This window comes from Lycorma delicatula, chromosome 5, assembly GCF_047948215.1.
Source record: "Lycorma delicatula isolate Av1 chromosome 5, ASM4794821v1, whole genome shotgun sequence".
In the NCBI taxonomy this organism is placed as follows: Eukaryota; Metazoa; Arthropoda; class Insecta; order Hemiptera; family Fulgoridae; genus Lycorma; species Lycorma delicatula.
The window spans coordinates 69,438,795-69,458,814 of NC_134459.1; positions in this window are offsets into that span (position 1 = coordinate 69,438,795).

The following is a 20,020-nucleotide window of genomic DNA, read 5'->3' on the forward strand; positions in this document are numbered from 1 at the left end:
TGTACTTACGTATGTATGTCGCATAACTCAAAAATGATCAGCTGTTGGATGTTGAAATTTTGGATTAAGAACTTTTGTAACATCTAGTTGTGCACCTCCACTTTTGATTGCAATCGACTGAACCAAAAGTGGCCAAAAAAGCCCAAAATCCAAAATATTTTGATTTTGGACTTTTTCTTAACTGCAGAAATAAGCCTTCATTGGGAGATTTTCAACAATATATTATAAGTGATACTTACTTTCATTGGTTCCAGTTATAGCCAAATGAAATTTTAAATAATGTAATATTTGGATCTCACAAGGGGAAGTCACATCGGTTCGAATCAGACTTCATCTTTTTTTCTAACTTTCTTTTTTAATTTAAATATGTCTTATTATTAATTATTAACCTCTGATAGTAAAAAAGTCTTTACGATAAATAACAATAAAAAACAAATATATATATATATATATATATATATATATATATATATATGAAAACTATCAAAAGTTATTAATAAACTAAAATTTTATGTACTTTTAATATTTTTTAAATGTGTATACGTAATTTAACAGGCGTAAAAGTTATGTGGTGTCCACATTAGATTTTTTATCCTTTTTTACGGGAAAGAAACGCAGATGCATACGGCAATCTTGAAATATACTCCTAACAAAAATGCTAATATTTTTTTATTAAATAGAAGAAAGGTTTAAATTGTTATTATTCTCAATTACTGTGGAGATAATTTTATTTATGTTGAGTCGAATAATTTTATTTAATCTTTCAACTCAAGTTAAAAACACCCTTGTTTTTACTCTTTTTGTTACTTTCTTTTTTAGAAAAATTATTTTAAAATTTAAATATCCTTCATCTTTTAATTTTCCGTACTTGATACTTATGAAATCAAAGTAATAAATCTGTGATTTGATCCTTCAATTAATTTTTAATTAACAATTATTTTATAAGTTTACAGAAATTATCATAAAATGTATTCTTACGTGGCTCCATCTGCCTGTATATTATAATCTATTTGTTAATTATGATGTTATTACAACAATTATGTTTTTTGAATCCATAGAAGGCTTATATTTATCAAATCTTAGAACTTCGTAAACTGTTACCTGTTCATCTTTCAAGCCACAATAGACTTACGCATTAAAAATCACAGTTCAGCTTTTGTGATGTATTTAAACATTTGTATAGCAGGAGCTTAGTATTATATGGCTTAAATAACTCCATAAAATTAAAACAGCCTATGACTAGAAATTTGAGTGTTAGGGTGGGAACCTGTGATGTTGAACATTTATTTATATGTCGGAGAATAAAGTACAGTGGAGTATCTTCCGACAAAACGATGAGAATATTCTTTAGAATGTCTGTATTTTTAGTAGTTTTAAGAAATGTATTATTACTAGTAATATTTTGTAAAATAAGGTTTAAATTGTTTTATTGCGGTAGGCTTAGGCTAGGTAGGCACATGGTTGTCAACGTAGTCGGGATCCCAGGACGATAGGGGTATCATAAAATTAATAAGGAAAAGGAAATATGCAGTAGGTATATTATTTGAGAATATGGAGAAAGGGTAGTCTTGCTTTGGAACCCAGATCGAACAGACGTCCTGGTGATCGCGAATTCGTTATTTCCCTGAGCCTCGGTCTATCGCAAGTTGTTTTAATATTATTTGAATTCTAAATTGAATTAATCTTATATTGTAATTCGTGTGCTACTGAGTTATTGATAAGTGATAATTATCATTTGTAATTATTTCATTGTACGAGTTATCTACTCATTTTTATTAATTGAACTTTATTGTAATCTGATATATTCTCCACTTGTAATGGTGGGAATGAGGGAAGCACAAAACGTTGAATCCCTGACAAATCTCCTCGCCTCTCCGACATATACATATGTTGTAAAAATTTACATTCAAATCTTTATAGATCGCAAAGTTCTGTTTTTTTCTATTTTTTGTAATTATTGTTGGAGTAGCATGTATGCCGCATTTAAAAACAAAACAACTCAAAATTTAGAAATGTAGATGCTTTATTTCTGAAAGATTAAACAGATTTTTTAAAAAGATTTGAATGAATTCAAAAGATAACGGTTTTCCACGTGAGTAAATAACTTAATTAAATCAAAGAGTAATTTCTGCTTTCTGGTTGTTTTGAAAACTAAACAATTTACTTTATTTGTTCATTGATTTCCATCTATAATTTCTACACTTTGAAGGTTGAACTTTTTAAAAATAATGGTCGACTGAAAATTCTCTGCAACCTCCTGAAAAATTCCAATTGCCTAGAATTACAGGTTTGGATACTACTATTACGATTAATTGATCTTTCGCGCATTATGTCCTAATTATATTTTTGTGGTCCACACACGCATTCCACTCAATCTCTTTGTAAATATGTGTGTCTGTGTTTTTTTCTCTCTCTCTCTGCCCTTACTTACAAAATAAATAAAGACACGCATCATTGTGATATTGTAAAGTAAATACAAGTCGTGTTGGTGTTTTATATTTTTACTGTTGGAAGATGATTGAATAAATAGTTAAAATAATTATTAACAAGTATTCTAACATATTTGAGAAATTATAAATAAGTTTCATCTCCACTTATTAACAAAGTTTGATAAATTAATAATTTGTGCTTAGGGCTAAAACGGAGTAGGTTTGAGAGAAGGGTTGCATGCGAGTGGGTGAGTTTGAGTAGTAAAGAGATCGGGAAGAGGGAAATAACTTCGATAGTAAAGTAGAGAAGAAGACGAAGAAGTAAGAGAAGACGATAGACACTTTATTTCTTTAGCATAATGGTTGTCTTGTGAAAGGTGGCTGCACTGACGATGACTACACTGACACGACAACTATGGAAGTGATGCTTTGAGAGACTTGCAGGCACACTAATTGTCTTCCGTGCCGCTAATGATCGAGTAGGCACAAAGCCTCATTAAAACTTCGCACACTTCTGAACCAGATATTGGAAATTATTCTCTTGTGCTAAGACTTTAAAGAAACAATTAACATTATGTCCTTATTACAAAATTCAGCTATTTTAAAATTAAAAGAATGAAAAACTCTTAGAACCTCTACTTTTAACTTATAAATAAATTCATTAGTATTTAATATAATATATTAATTATGATTAAAGTACTGAATAGAGATATTTTAAATGTATTTTTTTACAATTATTGCTTTCCGTCAGGATTGATTTTTCAAAAAAAAAGAAAAAAAAGTTGAAACACACATCTTAAAAGCCATTTATATATAATCGTTTATACTCTGAGACTGGATTCCACTTATTTAAAAATGTGCCTTAATATTAATGTCGAATATTTTATGGAATACTTTCTCAGGTCTTCTGTTTTAATTCTACAGATTTTTTTCTTTTTATCATACTCTGTTCTCACTATTGAATATAGGGTAAATAAGTTGTTCCTTGAAATTAGGCATGATAAATCACTACCCTCTCGTTTTTAACTAGTATATTTTTGTTTTTATGTTACGAAAAATTTACCACTGTTTTTACAGTATATAAAGTAAAAATGCACTAGGGAAGCAATTTTAGGCCTCAGATTAATAGTAGAGGGAAGATTAAAGAAAAACAAACCAACATACTTGGCGTTTATAGACCTAGAAAAGGCTTTCGATAACGTATACTGGAATAAAATATTCAGCATTTAAAAAAAATTAGGGTTCAAATACAGAGATAGAAGAACAATTTCTAACATGTACAGGAACCAAACAGCAACAATAACAATTGAAGAACATAAGAAAGAAGCCCTAATAAGAAAGGGGGTCCGACAAGGATGTTCCCTATCTCCGTTACTTTTTAATCTTTACATGGAACTAGCAGTTAATGATGTTAAAGAACAATTTAGATTCGGAGTAACAGTACAAGGTGAAAAGATAAAGATGCTACGATTTGCTGATGATATAGTAATTCTAGCCGAGAGTAAAAAGGATTTAGAAGAAACAATGAACGGCATAGATGAAGTCCTACGCAAGAACTATCGCATGAAAATAAACAAGAACAAAACAAAAGTAATGAAATGTAGTAGAAATAACAAAGATGGACCACTGAATGTGAAAATAGGAGGAGAAAAGATTATGGAGGTAGAAGAATTTTGTTATTTGGGAAGTAAAATTACTAAAGATGGACGAAGCAGGAGCGATATAAAATGCCGAATAGCACAAGCTAAACGAGCCTTCAGTAAGAAATATAATTTGTTTACATCAAAAATTAATTTAAATCTCAGGAAAAGATTTTTGAAAGTGTATGTTTGGAGTGTCGCTTTATATGGAAGTGAAACTTGGACAATCGGAGTATCTGAGAAGAAAAGATTAGAAGCTTTTGAAATGTGGTGCTATAGGAGAATGTTAAAAATCAGATGGGTAGATAAAGTGACAAATGAAGAGGTATTGCGGCAAATAGATGAAGAAAGAACAATTTGGAAAAATATAGTTAAAAGAAGAGACAGACTTATAGGCCACATACTAAGGCATCCTGGAATAGTCGCTTTGATATTGGAAGGACAGGTAGAAGGAAAAATTGTGTAGGCAGGCCACGTTTGGAATATGTAAAACAAATAGTTAGGGATGTAGGATGTAGAGGGTATACTGAAATGAAACGACTAGCACTAGATAGGGAATCTTGGAGAGCTGCATCAAACCAGTCAAATGACTGAAGACAAAAAATAAAAAAATAAAAAAAAAATTTATTTTCACTCTTTTCAAAAGATTGGACACGTTATAAAACCCAGTGATGATAATGCTTTTGACATAATGAGTGATTATTGGGTTTTAATTGTTACGGTAATTATGTTTATTAACATGGATATTTATTGTATTATAATCTTTTACTGTTTGTTTTCTTAAAGGTCATTATTGGATGGCTCTTGCGCTTTCTCTCATGTATAATTTTTAGCATATTATTTACTTATGGTTTCGGCATGAGAAACCAATTGTAAAATGTATTCTACAAAAAAGAAAAAAAAAATTAATATGGGTTTTTTATTATTCCTGGCTTTATTAATCCTTCCTTCTTAAAGTGTCATATCAGGTCCTCCTGACGTTGACTATCAATCTGGTATATTCCTCTCTATTCTGAGCATTATGAAAAAGCGCTTCTGCGCCTTAGATACCAGTTGTTGTCCAACCAGGAGGTTCCTTTCCTTCTAACTTCTCTACGCTCCTTAATCTCCTCTGAAAAACCAATTTCAAATTGAATATACAATTATTGGTTCCCTCTTAAAATGTGACCCAAATAACCCAGCTTCTTGCATTTAATAGGAGCTCTCGTTCCGCCACGGCTAAACATATATACATATATTTGAATTTCATCGATTGCCTTCATGTTTCATATTTTCTTATTTGTACTATTGTATATGATGGTTTCTAAACCCTATGAACTATTTAATATTGTCAAGTGTATTAATGAGAATACATTTTTTAATTTATCATATACTGAGTTTCAGACTCAGTATTTTTGCCCTTATTTTATTAAATAAGCTGTTTGTTATTCAATTGTTCTTGAAAACTAGACGAAAAATCCAGGTAGGATATCGAGAGAATTTGTGGGCTATCAGAATCCCTAGGGACAACAATATATTAAGCAGATCTATCTAAGTTATTTGAGAGATCAATGTTCAGTTGCGCAATTATTTGATACACACGTATGAGTTCGAGTCCCAGTTAGGCATGTTATTTTTTTACATGCTACAAAAATTTATTTCATTATTATCCATCAGCAACTATTCTACGGTTCCATCCAGAATATATGGATTGTATAGGAATTAATTGCTTTTTTGGGATTTTTTCCTTCAAATCAATTATAAAAAAAAATCACTATATCTATTCATTGTTCTGAGAGGACAGATCGTAGATATTTAATAGTGTTTTAAAAAATCTGACAAAAAAGTTGTTATAATTTCCTAGCACTGGTTATTTATTCTTACATAAATAAACTTAAACAAGTTTTAAAAAATTCAAAAAATTGATTTTTTTAAATTTTAGTCGGCTTTCTCATTCCGAATATTGCCCTTAAAGTACTTTTCTCTTTGGTCCACTTGCACTTATTACTATGGTTAGAAAGACATTAAACCAAATGTATTAAAAAATATGCAAAAATAAATAGATAACTTTTTCGATTTTGAGGAAGAGGGAATTTTGGGTTAAATTTCTTTTAAAAATGGTAAGATAATTGCATGCAAACATGTTCTGAGGTTAATATAAAGTGGGGTTATGGTTACAAAATTTTGAAAAATTAGACTCCAAAAAACTATCTACTTCACCGCCTGAAGATATTGACACCGAAACCATTTACACGAGTCTCTGAATAGAATTTCATGAAAATCGCTTTATCCAATCAAAAATTATTAAATTTCAAACACCCCAACACACTTACATTAGTACATACGTACGAATAATACCCCCCCACTCTTTTTATTTTTTGAAGTCCCTAGGTTATTAAACGTCGACAAATGCAAAAATCCCATACCCAATTTTATACTGATTACCATACTTTTCTTCTTACAGCGTAGCTCTAGAGCTATGATGCGAGGAAAGTGAAAATATAAAAAAATTATTAAAAACGGTAATTTCAAAAGTTATGATCAGTAAAACTTGAGAGTTTCATTAGTAATAAATATTTTAGTTTTATTACTGGTCGTTAACATTAACATTATAACACAGTCAGCTATATTTAGTTTTAGAGCGCATAAAGTTTTCTTTAAAGCTTATTTTAATTATTTAATATTATAGTTCACTGAATTAAATATTGAATGACTAAATCTATTGTATATCTATAAAAGTGTCTAACTCTTATGAACTTTAATAGTAAAATGAAAGAAGAAGCCTGTTTTTAAATTTACTAGAATATGTTATCACTGAAAAGTCACTAAACAAAAGTAATCGTTCAATTTAAAGTGTATTTTTTTTTTATTTTTTTTTTTTTTATTAATTATTAGACAATAATCGTGAATATAAAAATCAGGTTTATTTCAAAATTTTATATCTATTTTACTATACATTTCACTTAAGATAAATTTGACAAATTTTAGGAAATGCATTTTACGACAAAAATATTTCCTTGGAAAAACTTTCTCGTATGTTTCTTTATTATGCTAGAAAAATTTCAGTCTTGTTGTTCAGGAGTGTATGAACATTAAAAAAAGCGTTATATCAGTTTTCTTGACACTTAGAAAAATGTTGAAAACAATTTTATTTTTACGTTAAGAAAAAATGAAAACAAAATTTTTGTTAAATCAGAATATATAATAGATATTCGTTCAGTAAATGGGCCTGTACTGTCTTACATCTTTACACACAACTTATCTGTTCTGTTTTTCATCAAAAGAGTGGGAAATGTTGTTCTATTGTTTGCGTAATATTATGTTTAATTAAAATAATTCATTGAATTTATTAATAAATGAATTTCCTAATCATGTACATTTCCGTATACTACTTGAACACAATCTGTAATTAAAAATCATAATGTTGTACAAAATAGTATTATTTAGCTTATAGTATTATTTATCGGACTGCTTTACTTTTCTTTTTGATTGTCCTGCTTCTTTTTATACTATTCTTTTACTGAAATACTATTTATAAACGTAAAAAAAAAAATAATAAAATTACTTGCTAAATAATAATTTTAAATATGTCGTTAAAATACAGATTTATAAAATTGAAAAACTTTTGAACAGAGTAACTTTACCTTTAATTTATGTCATTATGAATAAAAACAATTAACTTTGTTTTCTAGTTTTATGATCATACTTTTTAATCCACCCTTTAGATTCCATTTGGGAAGATTTCTTTCATTTTCAGTTCATAATTTTTTTACACTCACCAGTTTTAACTTTCAATGGAGAAATATTGATTAGTCATTTTGATTACTCATTATTTGTACCGAATTATAAACATAATTTCGTAACAGCATGTTTAATTATTTCAGCACTAAACATTAGAATGTTTTTTTTTTTTGCTTCTTCGTGAATAAATTTAGCGAACTTATCTGATTAAATTGCTTTTACTTTAACCTACATTCTACTGATTGTCGTTTATTTATCCGCTTACTGTTATTTGATTTTCCCCTTTATGGTATTTCAGTCCACTATAGAAGCTCTAATATTGCAAAATAGAAAAAAATTAACGTTATAGAAACTAATAATAACTAAATTTTCAAGTTTTAACGATCATTAAAATGGCTGAAACTAATAGTGTTATAGTAGTCGCTATACATCTTTGCCGATAAATTTGAAGCCTAATAACGGCACTTTATAACAATGGTAAAACTTAGAGGCAGATTTTGCTTTATTTTCTATTTACTTTTCTCGTAATATTCTTAAATTAAAGAAATCCATCTTAAAAAAAAAAAGATTAATTTTTAACACAATTTACGTAGAAAAAGAAAGAGATTTTAAAAAAATATGGCCTACTAAATATTTAAATTTATCTTTTTATTATTTTCCTAACCCTTCCAGAATCAATAATTTTTGGATTTTCAGTTATTTTTCAAGTAATTACTATTTCAGTAAAAAATAATTAAAATAAATAAATTTTATATTTTAGCAGAACTTTTGTAGCCTGTTTTTTTTATTTCATAAGTTAAAAAAAAAGTGTATTGTTAATTAAAATTACTCACTAACATGACGGAATTAAGTATTTGAAATAGAAAAATCTTTTAAAGGAGAGAAAATTGTATAATTATCAAGTAATAAATATATGACATAGCAACAATTGCAGACTATCGTTCATATAATTAGGGTTGCAGTAAGATTCCTGTATTTATCAATTTTTGTTAAGAATATTTAATAATCTTTTTGGCAACAATGGTTGATTTTTATAACCACATAAGATATCCTATTTAGTTTATCAAAATTAAAAGTCGGTAAACAGAAATATGTAGGTCCAAAAGCAACTAAAATGGATTAAGACAAGTGGAACAGTATAATTAGATATCAAGCAGAAATTAAGATACTTTAAAAAAAAAAGATTTTTGTGCGTTTCATGTGCAAATTGGTTTGCTTAAAACTAATTAAAATATGGAATTATTTTTCAGTTTTATTTTGGCAGAGATTTAAAAAATTAAATTGTTTGAATAAATTGACAAACAAGAAAGGAACATATCATCGTAATTTAGAGGTTGAGGAAATAGTGTGTGCACATATATAAACTAAATATTCACACACTCTATATACTCACATGTCTTTACACATGTATATACAGAGTGGCCAGAAAGTGACCGTACCCCCTAAAGTTAAAACTAAAAATTTGTAATGAGTTATAAATGAAAAATGCGATATAATAATAAATTATTTTTTTTACTCACTTGATACATAATATTAATTTGAATGGTCCAGCGGGTCTGTGTGTTCGTCTTTTCATGTTGCACGCACAATTCTATACGTCGTCACGTCCTCTGTGATGTGCGACGGAGCATTTCTGGTGTTACGTTACGGAAGGCCCCTCACAACGTCACGGAATTTTTAATTTGTGTTGTAGTGACGTGCAGATATGTGTGCCTTGATAATTCCCCATAATGAATTGCCTGGTGTGGTGAGATCAGGACTTCGTCGTGGCCATGATAATGGAGCTGGTGACGCTGGAGTACCACGGCCAATCCAATGTCCTGGAGAGTTTTCATTCAGAAACGCACGGATTGATACAGCAAAATGTGCAGGTGTTCCATCCTGCTGCAACCATACTCGTTCCATGAGATCCTTCTCTTGAAGCTGTTATATTAACTGTCTCCAACATCTCTAAATAAGTTTGTGCATTCACTGGCCCGTCAAAGAAATAAGGACCAAACAAATGATGAGCTGTCATTCCAGCTCTTATCATGGAGTGCGGTGAATTTTTTCAAACTTAATAAGGATTTTCTTATTACCTAAATCGCGTAATAAGGATTTCCTTTTGCCCAAAATAACACATTTATGGCACACAAACTGTGATAGATTGCACATTCGCCAGTAAAAAGCACGTTTCCCCGGTGCACTGCAGCGGGGAATTTTTCTAATAAAGCCCGGCAGGATGCAGCGCACCGTTCCATATCTGCATCTGACAATTCATTGATTAACATCGGACGAAATGGCGTAACTTTCAAATCCTTTTTCATATGGACTTGCATTTTCATTCGCGGTATACTAAGTTCAGCTGACCGTTTACAATTTGATTTCATCGGGGATTGTTCAATGGAAACAGCAACAGCGGCACATGTTTCTAATCGCGTTAACTATCGTCTACTTTGCGGCCTATCTTTAAGAATGCCTAATTCAAACGTTTTTCCTAGGCCAACATTGTTGCCTTTCAAGGTGGCGGCTTATTAAAGCGTTGCCGGAAGATATCACTAATTAGCTTCATTGTCTGATTCCTACGTTGTCGTTCATGAACCTATATACTCGTCACCTACCGTTCCTCAAAGCTGTAACATTCGTGTCAGCCATTTTACCACAATTGTCTTTCTCAGTTTTTGACGTTGTAAAAAACTGTTGCCAACCAACCTCAACGAAAATACCGTATGCTCTAAACACATACCCTAACTCATATTTTTCGTTAAACTTAAGGGTAAGGTAACTTACCAGCCAAACTGTATATACATATATATATATATATATATATATATATATATATATATAAAAGAATATATCCTGACTGACTGATTTAAAGATTCATGAACGCCCAGCAAAAACTATTGAAGATAAATTCATGAACATTTTTTAAGACCCGTTCTTCTTACGGTGAAAGTGCACACTGAGAAAGGATTTTTTTTAAATTCCAAATTTAAAGGGTTAAAGTGGAGTAATAATGAAATGTATTATTTTTTTTAATTTCTCGGTAACAAATGACATATCAACTTGAGTTTTGGTGAGTATAATTTCATGCGAATATCTAAACACTAATTTTCAGATTTTTCACTATTCGTCTTTGAAAAGGGTACAGAAAGGTAAAAAAGTTCGAAAGATTGCAAATTTTCCCCATTTTTGAATGTGCTAAACGAGATATTTACTATTTTTGGTTTTGCAAATACTCTTCAGATAAATTTGTAAAAGCATTTTCGGGTTTTTGAATTTCTATTTTTTAAAGGGTGCGACAGTGTACGGCGCAGTACCTCAATCAACATAACCACTGCTACTGTTACTGTATGTTCAATGCGATTGTTTGCATCTGCCTTAGGTTATGTTAATAAAAAACAAAAATAAAAATTGACTGTGATGTGAAATCAAGTAACCATATAGTGTGGGCGAAACCGCAACGGGGATGGTAGTATATATTAATATATATTTCAAACAAGTAACATTTGCAAAGCCTTACAAGAGTCTTCTTTCCAGTATTTACAGAAATAAAATAAGAAACCAACTAAAAATTAAGACGTATCTTTGTGGCAAGCCAAATGGAAGTTTAAAGTTTGTTTAAAAATAACAACTGAAACCCCAAGTTAATCATAACCATGTAGATTATTTCCAGTGATATAAACAATTTTTTAGAGGTATCTACAGTAATATTTAAACAAAATTTAAAAATATTTTTTATTTTGTGGTTACATAAATAGCCATATGCGATTTTTATTTGTGCTTTAACGAATCCTTCTAGTTTACATTTTGAAATAAGTTGTTTTTTTTTTTTGTGTGTGAGATTACGGGCATCGTTTTCTATGGCTATTTAACCCTAATGGAAATTTGAAATGTATGAAAAATGTCATCCCTGATCAGGATTCGAACCCGGGAACCAGGAAAAGAACAAGATATTACCACTCCGCTATAGAGATCGGTTTGTTATTTGTTGTATTTGCTCTTTTTTTTTTGTAATTTCAGAAAGTTTAAAAAAATTAATGTGAATAGAATAATACTAAAGTTAACAGTTTAGTATTTTTATTAAACGATTTATTAAATTTCAAATTTGATGGAAAAAATTTGATGGGAAAAATATATCGCTACTAGTATAAAAAAGAAAACTTACAGTAAGTTTGCTTAAAATTTGTGAAATATATTATTTTTAATTAAAATAGAAATACTAAACAGGTATAAAATAGAAGGTGCTCAAAAATATTTTTATTTATTGTTGTTAAAGTTTTATTTATGATTATATACTGTTGTTAATATTATGTAAAATAACAAAAACTGAGTTTATATTCTGCAATTCAACAATGACAAAGTTAGTTGCACGTAATTACGTTACGAAAAATCGTCGTTTGTATCTATTAATTTGAGTTATTATAACAGATAAAATTTTCAGTAATGAGTGGTAATCATTGTGTCACATGTTTTTAAAATGACTTACCCATTTCGGTGTATAATAACCGAGCCAACATCTCTCTATTTGCTGTTTATATTCAAATGAAATATTTACCTCTTCATCATAATCCCTATTTTTATAGAAGTTTTCTAATTTTGATTTATATGTTAATACCAGAAAAAGTAACGGATTTAATTTATTTAAGAACATTTTTACGCCATTTGAAATCAATAAAAAGAAAAATAACAGCAATCTTATAGAAATATAAAAACATATAGACCGTTGTTATTCCTCATCAAACATTATTCTTTAGGGATGGAAAGTAGTCTTAATCTTTTTATCTGTTTATATTGTTTTACTGTTTATAATAGTTCATTTCTGATGCCTTATCTGTTAACCAAATTTTATATTCGCTGTGTTTAAGGTTATTGTTTACGTTTAAAATTATTATAAGCGTTATCTGAAATATAAGAATTCTATAAAAATTACCATTTATAATAAGAAGAAAGAACAAGACGGAGTTGAATAGATTTTGGATAAATATAACAATATTATTTGATCCATAATAAATCACGATTATCGTTTACTTTTTTCAACCATTTTTAATCACACAGGAGCAACTCGGTAATTGCCTAGAAGACGCTGCCTCGATCAGCCCTGAGTGACGTGGTTGTAGAATAACCTACCCTAATGCATACAGCTAAAATCGCTTCCCTGCTCATCGGGGTCTCTCCTGGTTCATCGGGACATCATGACAACTGTATCCAGTTGCCCCGATGCCTCTTTTCAAAAGGGCTGCCCTTCCCAACCCTATACTTTAATCAGAGTCCGGGTATGCACCCCACGCATACCCCCTCCGAATCGTGTGCCCACGTCACATACCTTGAGGGTCCTTAATACGTCATCGGAACGCCCCAATCCAACCACTCTTGTATATGGAAGGACTAGAAACGCCCTCAGCAATCAGGCTACCTCCCATGTCCCTACACGTGTCCACGATTCGACCCCTGTGATCTTATTTTTTTCGCCAGTCTTTTTTTTTTTTAATTACCATACACGCCCATCTACACATCCAGATAATTACACCCTGGGTATTAGACATCACAGTCTAAAGCTCAAATCAGTCACCATGGATTTAAGATCCCATTCGATAACGACAGGAAAAAAACATGAAAATGCAAAGAAAAGTAGAAAAACCTACATCTAGATACAATAAAATGACAAGGATCTCATGAGTCCCGTATAGACGGTCTACATGACGAAAATTCACGCCCAACAAGTAGGCAACAATAGACAGCCCATGGAAAGAAAAATATCAGTGAACAAAACTTAGCCATATAAACAAAACAAAACTTTACAAAATGTACTAAAAATACGTTAAGTACATGTCAACAATATTGGCCGTATATTTCAAATGCAGTATGTTTTTGATACGGTTAATATTTTAAAACAAGAAAAAAAAACTGTATTTATCCTCTCAAAATAAAACAATTAATATAATGCTTTTTAACCGCTAATTTTATTTATTTAAAATAATAGTAGCTAGCTGTTATTACACTCGATAAATTATTAATTAATATAGTCTAGCTAAATATAAAGTTGAATCAGACAAAACTAATATTAAACACTAATCTCAACAGCTTAAATCTAATCAACCGTTTGAAGTTGGGAGACCTAAGGATACGTCCACCATCACCGGTGTAATAATTTTTTAATTTATAAAACCTTACACATTAGTTTCGGAATCATTTAATTAAAAAACCGGTGGATTATGAATTATATTTAAAAACGATTAGTAGGGCCATGATTTCTTTATTCTTATTTATAGATTTTTGAACATTTATTTACGGGTGAAAAATATTTAATGTATATAAACTCTGCAAAAAATCCCTTACTGCATTAAAGACAATATTAATACGGATTTAGTAATGATATTACTAAAACATATTATTTATATGTTTAATGAACATAATAGTTTAACGTTTATATATTTCTAATTTAATAAAAGTGACAGGTTAAACTTTACGCTTTTAATAATGTTTTTTTGTGAAAAAAGAATAAAATATATATTTCCTTCATGAATTTTATATGTAGACATTTATAAAACACGAACGAAAGGTTTCATGAAAATGAATTGTAGAAAATTTTAAATAGGAATTCTTGTTGGGTAAAGTGACAGAACGTTTTAATGAAAACAGCTAATAAAGCTTTTCTTATGTCATCCAAATTGGAAAGGCTAAGTTTTGCGTGGTAATCATTAAAAGGAATACTAACTTTTTGCCTAATGAATTAGCATTACTCTTCTCTTTCTTTTTCCTTCCCACACATATTTCCTTCCTTTTTCTTTATCTCTTTCTTTCACTGTACTTTTCATCCTTACTGGAAAGTACTTTTCCTTAGTTATTAAATGACGTCCCTAACTTGGTCGGTATACATAAATGCATATATATATTAAAAAAAAACAAAAAAAAACTTTAAAACAGCTAACAACCCTATTTAACATAACAAATTTCTCGTTTTTATTAATTCCTTTTTTAGAGTGTTCTTAGTTCAACGTTTTAATAATTTGAATTATTTTATAAAAATGAATGAACTTTCAACAAATTTTTCTGTTGATTTTTGAAATGAAAAATAAATCCTTGCGCAGTTCTGCGCAAGAAGACCGACTTTTCGTTGTTTTAATTGTATAATTTTTTGTGAAAGAAATATACAAAGGGAGAAAACTAAAACAGGTATACATTTTTTTATTTATTTAATATTAAAATATATCTTCCATTAAAATATCTAATCTCCTAATAAAAAGATTAGGAAATCTAAATTTAAATACCGTGGAGAAGTATTCACTCTAAATTTTATAGAAGTAGAAAGCATGAATGCAAAAATATAAAAAATGGAAAAATGTGTGCTGTTATCATGTAACAGCACAAATTTATAATAAATAATCAATATCGGACTGTAAGATAATAATTTTACTTGAAGTTTTATATGGATCTGAATGGCTGAATTTCTTTAAAAAAAAAGAAGAAAACAATTGGAAAGCTGGAAAAAAATACTATGAAAGATTCATGGAGGAAGGAATTTGTAAACATAGAAATGAAGCAGACCTTTGTAAAAACTGGGAAAGAATTGATCATCTTTTGATGAAAAAAAATATTAAAATTTTACGGACATCTGTGTAGAATGGAAAAAATAAATTAACAAAACAAATATTTAACTTTTTTGATAACAGGAACTAAAACCAAGTAGTTTTAAGAAGTCGAGAAGGATCTTAAACTGCTTAAGTTATCAATAGAAGATATACTGAACAAATCTGTTTTTAGAATGTTGATTTCAGAAGTTACTTAGGTTTCTAGAGGAAAAAACATCTTAAAAAGTCTAATATGGACAGTGGAAAGAAGAAAGTATCACCGAAAAAGAATAATTAAATATTGGAAGGACAGGAAATTAAATGATATTCATCGTGATCCTTAGGTGGTCTAAACGGAAATATATATATATATATTTATAAGAAAATTAAACTATTATAACCGTAATTTGATGTGATCATTAAAAAAAAAATGAATATGACTCTAGACACAAGCATCAAGTTTAAATTCACTCACCACTTTGACTCACTGCATAAGCGCTTATGAAAACTACACCATTACAAAGTCAACATAACCTCAAATTGAATTATGTTGTATGCTATCGACCTTAAATTGAGCGACTGAATCAATTTTCATCAAATTTTCACACGCACAACTTTAGATACACTACTACAGCATAAATAAATTTCAATCAAATAGATGTTTCAATGATTTTCGAGCCACAAGATTTTACACGTGAATAGTAGTTTTGTAAACCTCATACTTTAAAACATAAAGAATTCATTTTCACTCCCAAATCCCACCATGTGACCGAAAGAAATACTTTAAAGTTGAGGTTTTGATGTCTGTTGTCGACGTTAAATTGAGCGTAACTTAAGAAGAACTCAACAAATCTTCATCAAATTTTCACATGCATTACTACAGTAATATAAATTTCAATGAAATTAATTTATTAGTTTTGGAGATTTTTGAGCCAAAAATTTTACACGTAGGCCTATTTACGTATGTATAATTTTTTTTGTATATGGAGATTAAATTTTAAATGTATGGTATTTTCGTCTTCTCATTTAAAAAATTAAAGATATTCAACTACACCCCCGACTTTTCATCAGTAAAAAAAAAAATACATACATATATGTATATATAAATAAAAATGTAAATGTTCGTTTGTTCAAAATCTTAAATCTCCGAAAGTTCTCTACCGATTGCTTTGAAATTTTGACACAAGGTTGTATTCGAAAACTCGCGTTTTTATTTACCTACTATTTATATACCTTTTTTTTTTGGGACAGAGGTGGAAATGGATTGACGTACAAAGTTTCGGACTCCTGCTGGTGGTCTAATCCAACCGCCATCAACAGACTACCGACTAAAACCACCTCCTTTGGAATAACCCTACGGATCCCGAAATCACCCCGAGGCATTACTTCGAGATGTGTAGGCCCCCTTACGAACTACAACTTACGAACACGTAGATATATCGCGACTTCAATAACAGTCTGCAACCCAACATATTTCTATTACCGTCAACCTTATTGGTAATTATGGATAAAACCTTGCCTTCTCCTCGGTTTTCTTTTTCACTACTGCCCTAATAAACGTGGCCACGACAGCTCAGGACGTCTCACTTCTTAACATTATCTCTCCGATACTGTCCGGGGAGATGGGACCCACTTCTTGGACTACCTGCATTCTCAGAAGCTCCCATCTAGGGCACACGAAAAATGTGTGCTCGGCAGGATCGACTGCTGCCTTGCAATACACGCACTCACGGGTGTCTCTCCTCCCCTTCTCAGATAGGAGTTGAACACCCGTGTCCACTAAAGAACTGGGTGAGATAGAAGTCCAACTCCCCCAACTCTCTATCCACCCAGTTTTGGACGCTAGGCGGATATTTATATACCTAAGATGTAACACCTGTGACAGGTAAGACTCCCTTTTTGAAAACTAGTGCTATCTGTTGGACGTAAAAGCAACACACGCTATACTAATTATTTTACGATTCTATTTCAGTGTTTCCGATATGTGTGTCTGCTATAGACTAAAAACTACCGGATCGATTTACGCACGGGGAAAAAGGGAGAAAGGGAAAAATCGGAAATGGGAAAATCGAAAAAGGTAAAACGGAAGAAGTGGAAAAAGGAAAAAATAAAAAAGGGGAAAACGGGAAAATGAAAAACGGAAAAAGGAAATGGAAAATGGGGGAAAGTGGTAAAGGGAAATAAGGGAAAGAAAATGGGGAAGGAAATGTGAAAATGGGGGAAAGAGCCCCATTCTCTTTGAGATGGGATGAAGTTAAAAAAAGTTAAAATGAAAATGGGAAGGGTGAGTATGGAAAAGGGTGAAAGGGGAAAACAGTAAAATGGGAATGGGAAGGGGGAAAAGGGAGAAAGGATGAAAGGGAGAGAAAGGGTAAAAAGTAAAGGTTAAATTTTTTGAACTTCCGTAATGTTAATTTTTTTAATGTTTTATCAAACTCTCAATTGTGTTCATTTAATCTATATATATATATAGCGAAGCATTGCCGGTCTGCTATATATATATATATATATATATACTATAAAAATTCCTTTCAAGTAAAAAACTTTCTTTAACCATAAATTCCGAATAAAATGTATTTATTTAAAAGGAAGACAAACTGTTAGTATATAATAAGACATATAAATACATTTACTAATTATAATTAATATTGCAAGATAAAAAGGAAGGTTAAAATAAAAAATAGACGTAGAAGAAGTTCTTGGTTATGATTTGATGGCAAAATTTTAGATAACATTCGCTGGAATATTTACGCTGCTGTAACACAAAATTAAAATTCCCGTGTGGATTCAATAATGAATACGTACAGGTTGATGAAAAACTAAAAAAAATCAGGCATAATATTCCTTTCAATTATTTTTTATTTTTTTAATTAAATTTCATTGTTTATCTGGCTTATTTTAGAACGTTCTACTTAAATAGAAAAAAAATACCATACCAATAAAATCAGTATTACACAAATTTGTAAACATTTTTTTTAATAAATCGATAATTAATCAAAATGACCAATTTTTATGATTTTCTACTGATTTCTCGGTTTTCGTCTGTGCTATACACATATAAAACTTCAAAAATTTGAAATAACTTTTTATTAATTATTTTGTGGGCTGTTTCAGTGTTATCGTATTCACAAATTACTGGATAAAATAAAATTTTTGTGTGACGGATGTGATCCCAAAATCAAATTTTTTAATGAAATCTGGAGGATATTTCACGTTTTCAAGAACTACTTTGCCGCCAGCACTGTTAAGTTTATAATAGATTACAATAACATTCCATTTTTTGCACTGGAATTGTTACATATTCTAATTATGTTACTATTAGAATATTTCAAATTTAAGTAGCCAATTTCAGGGTGATAATCATTACCCGATATGAGAACTAACATATTTCTCGAAGGTTGAACTTGATTTTGAGCAAAGCGTAAACGTTGCTCGTTAAGTCTTTGAGAACGCTCTGGCGTATATTCAAGTTGCCTATGATAATAAATTCTTATCCCGAGAATTCGTCCTCTCTGTGACATTGCTGAACTAGATATTATGAAAATGAAGGGTGTCCCATATAAAACGCAACCCAACCTTATATTGGTAGGTATTGAAATAGTAAAAAGGCATGTGTAAATGCAAATGTAATTTTTATTATTACCATCCATTACCTTACGTTTAGAGTAAATGTTGGAAGTGGCCGCCATCTTCTTGAATACAAGCTTTTATTCTTTTTACAGCGTTTCTTGCAACTTTTTTCAAAGTTTGTGGCTAGATAGTTAATACAGCTTGTTCAATATTGACTTTCAAGTGTTCATGGTTTGTTGCTGTAGGCTTATTCTTTGAGGTCACCCCATAGAAAAAAATCCGCCACAGTCAAATCTGGAGATCTTGGTGGCTACAAGCCTCGACCGATAACACAATTACCAAAGAATTCCTCAACGAAATCAGAAGTTGAACCTGCGTAGTGCGATGTCGCACCGTCATGTTGTAGCCAGCAGTGTCTGTCTTCCTCTTCCAAGAGTGCAATGAACTGAAATAAAATATCCTGATATCGTTCTGCATAATGGTGTACTCGAAAAAAATCGAAAAGATTATTTTCTTCTGCGATATCGCGCACCAAACGCCCAACTTCTGCGGGTGTAATTGTTTTTCGTGATAAACGTGGGGATTTTCAGCACTCCAAATTCTACTGTTTTGGCTGTTTACGTAGCCATCCAAATGAAACCGTGCTTCATCTGTGAAAAATAACGAATCCATAACATTAATTCCCTCACGCAGAAATCGACGGAACCGTTGACAATATTGTAGCCGTTTTTCTTTGTCGGACTCAAGAAGTCGATGAACCGTTTGAATGCGATAAGGTCGTAATTGTAATCGTTTGGTCGCCCGTTGAACAGTTGATTTAGACAAATTAATTGCAGCAGACAAACGTCTGATCGATTTATTTGGCGAGGCGAGTAATCGGTTTTGATTTCAGTGACTGTATCTGTATTCAACACTGATGCAGATCTTTTGTGTTCCTTGTTATTAACAGAACCGGTCTCTCTAAATTTTGCGACTAACCTTAATACTGATGTTTTGTTAGGAGCTGGTTTATCTGGGTACTTATGGCGAAACAAATCTTGCACTCCAACCACTGATTTCGTACTGAAGTACGACTCAACAATGAAAACACGTTCATCTAGCGAAAACACCA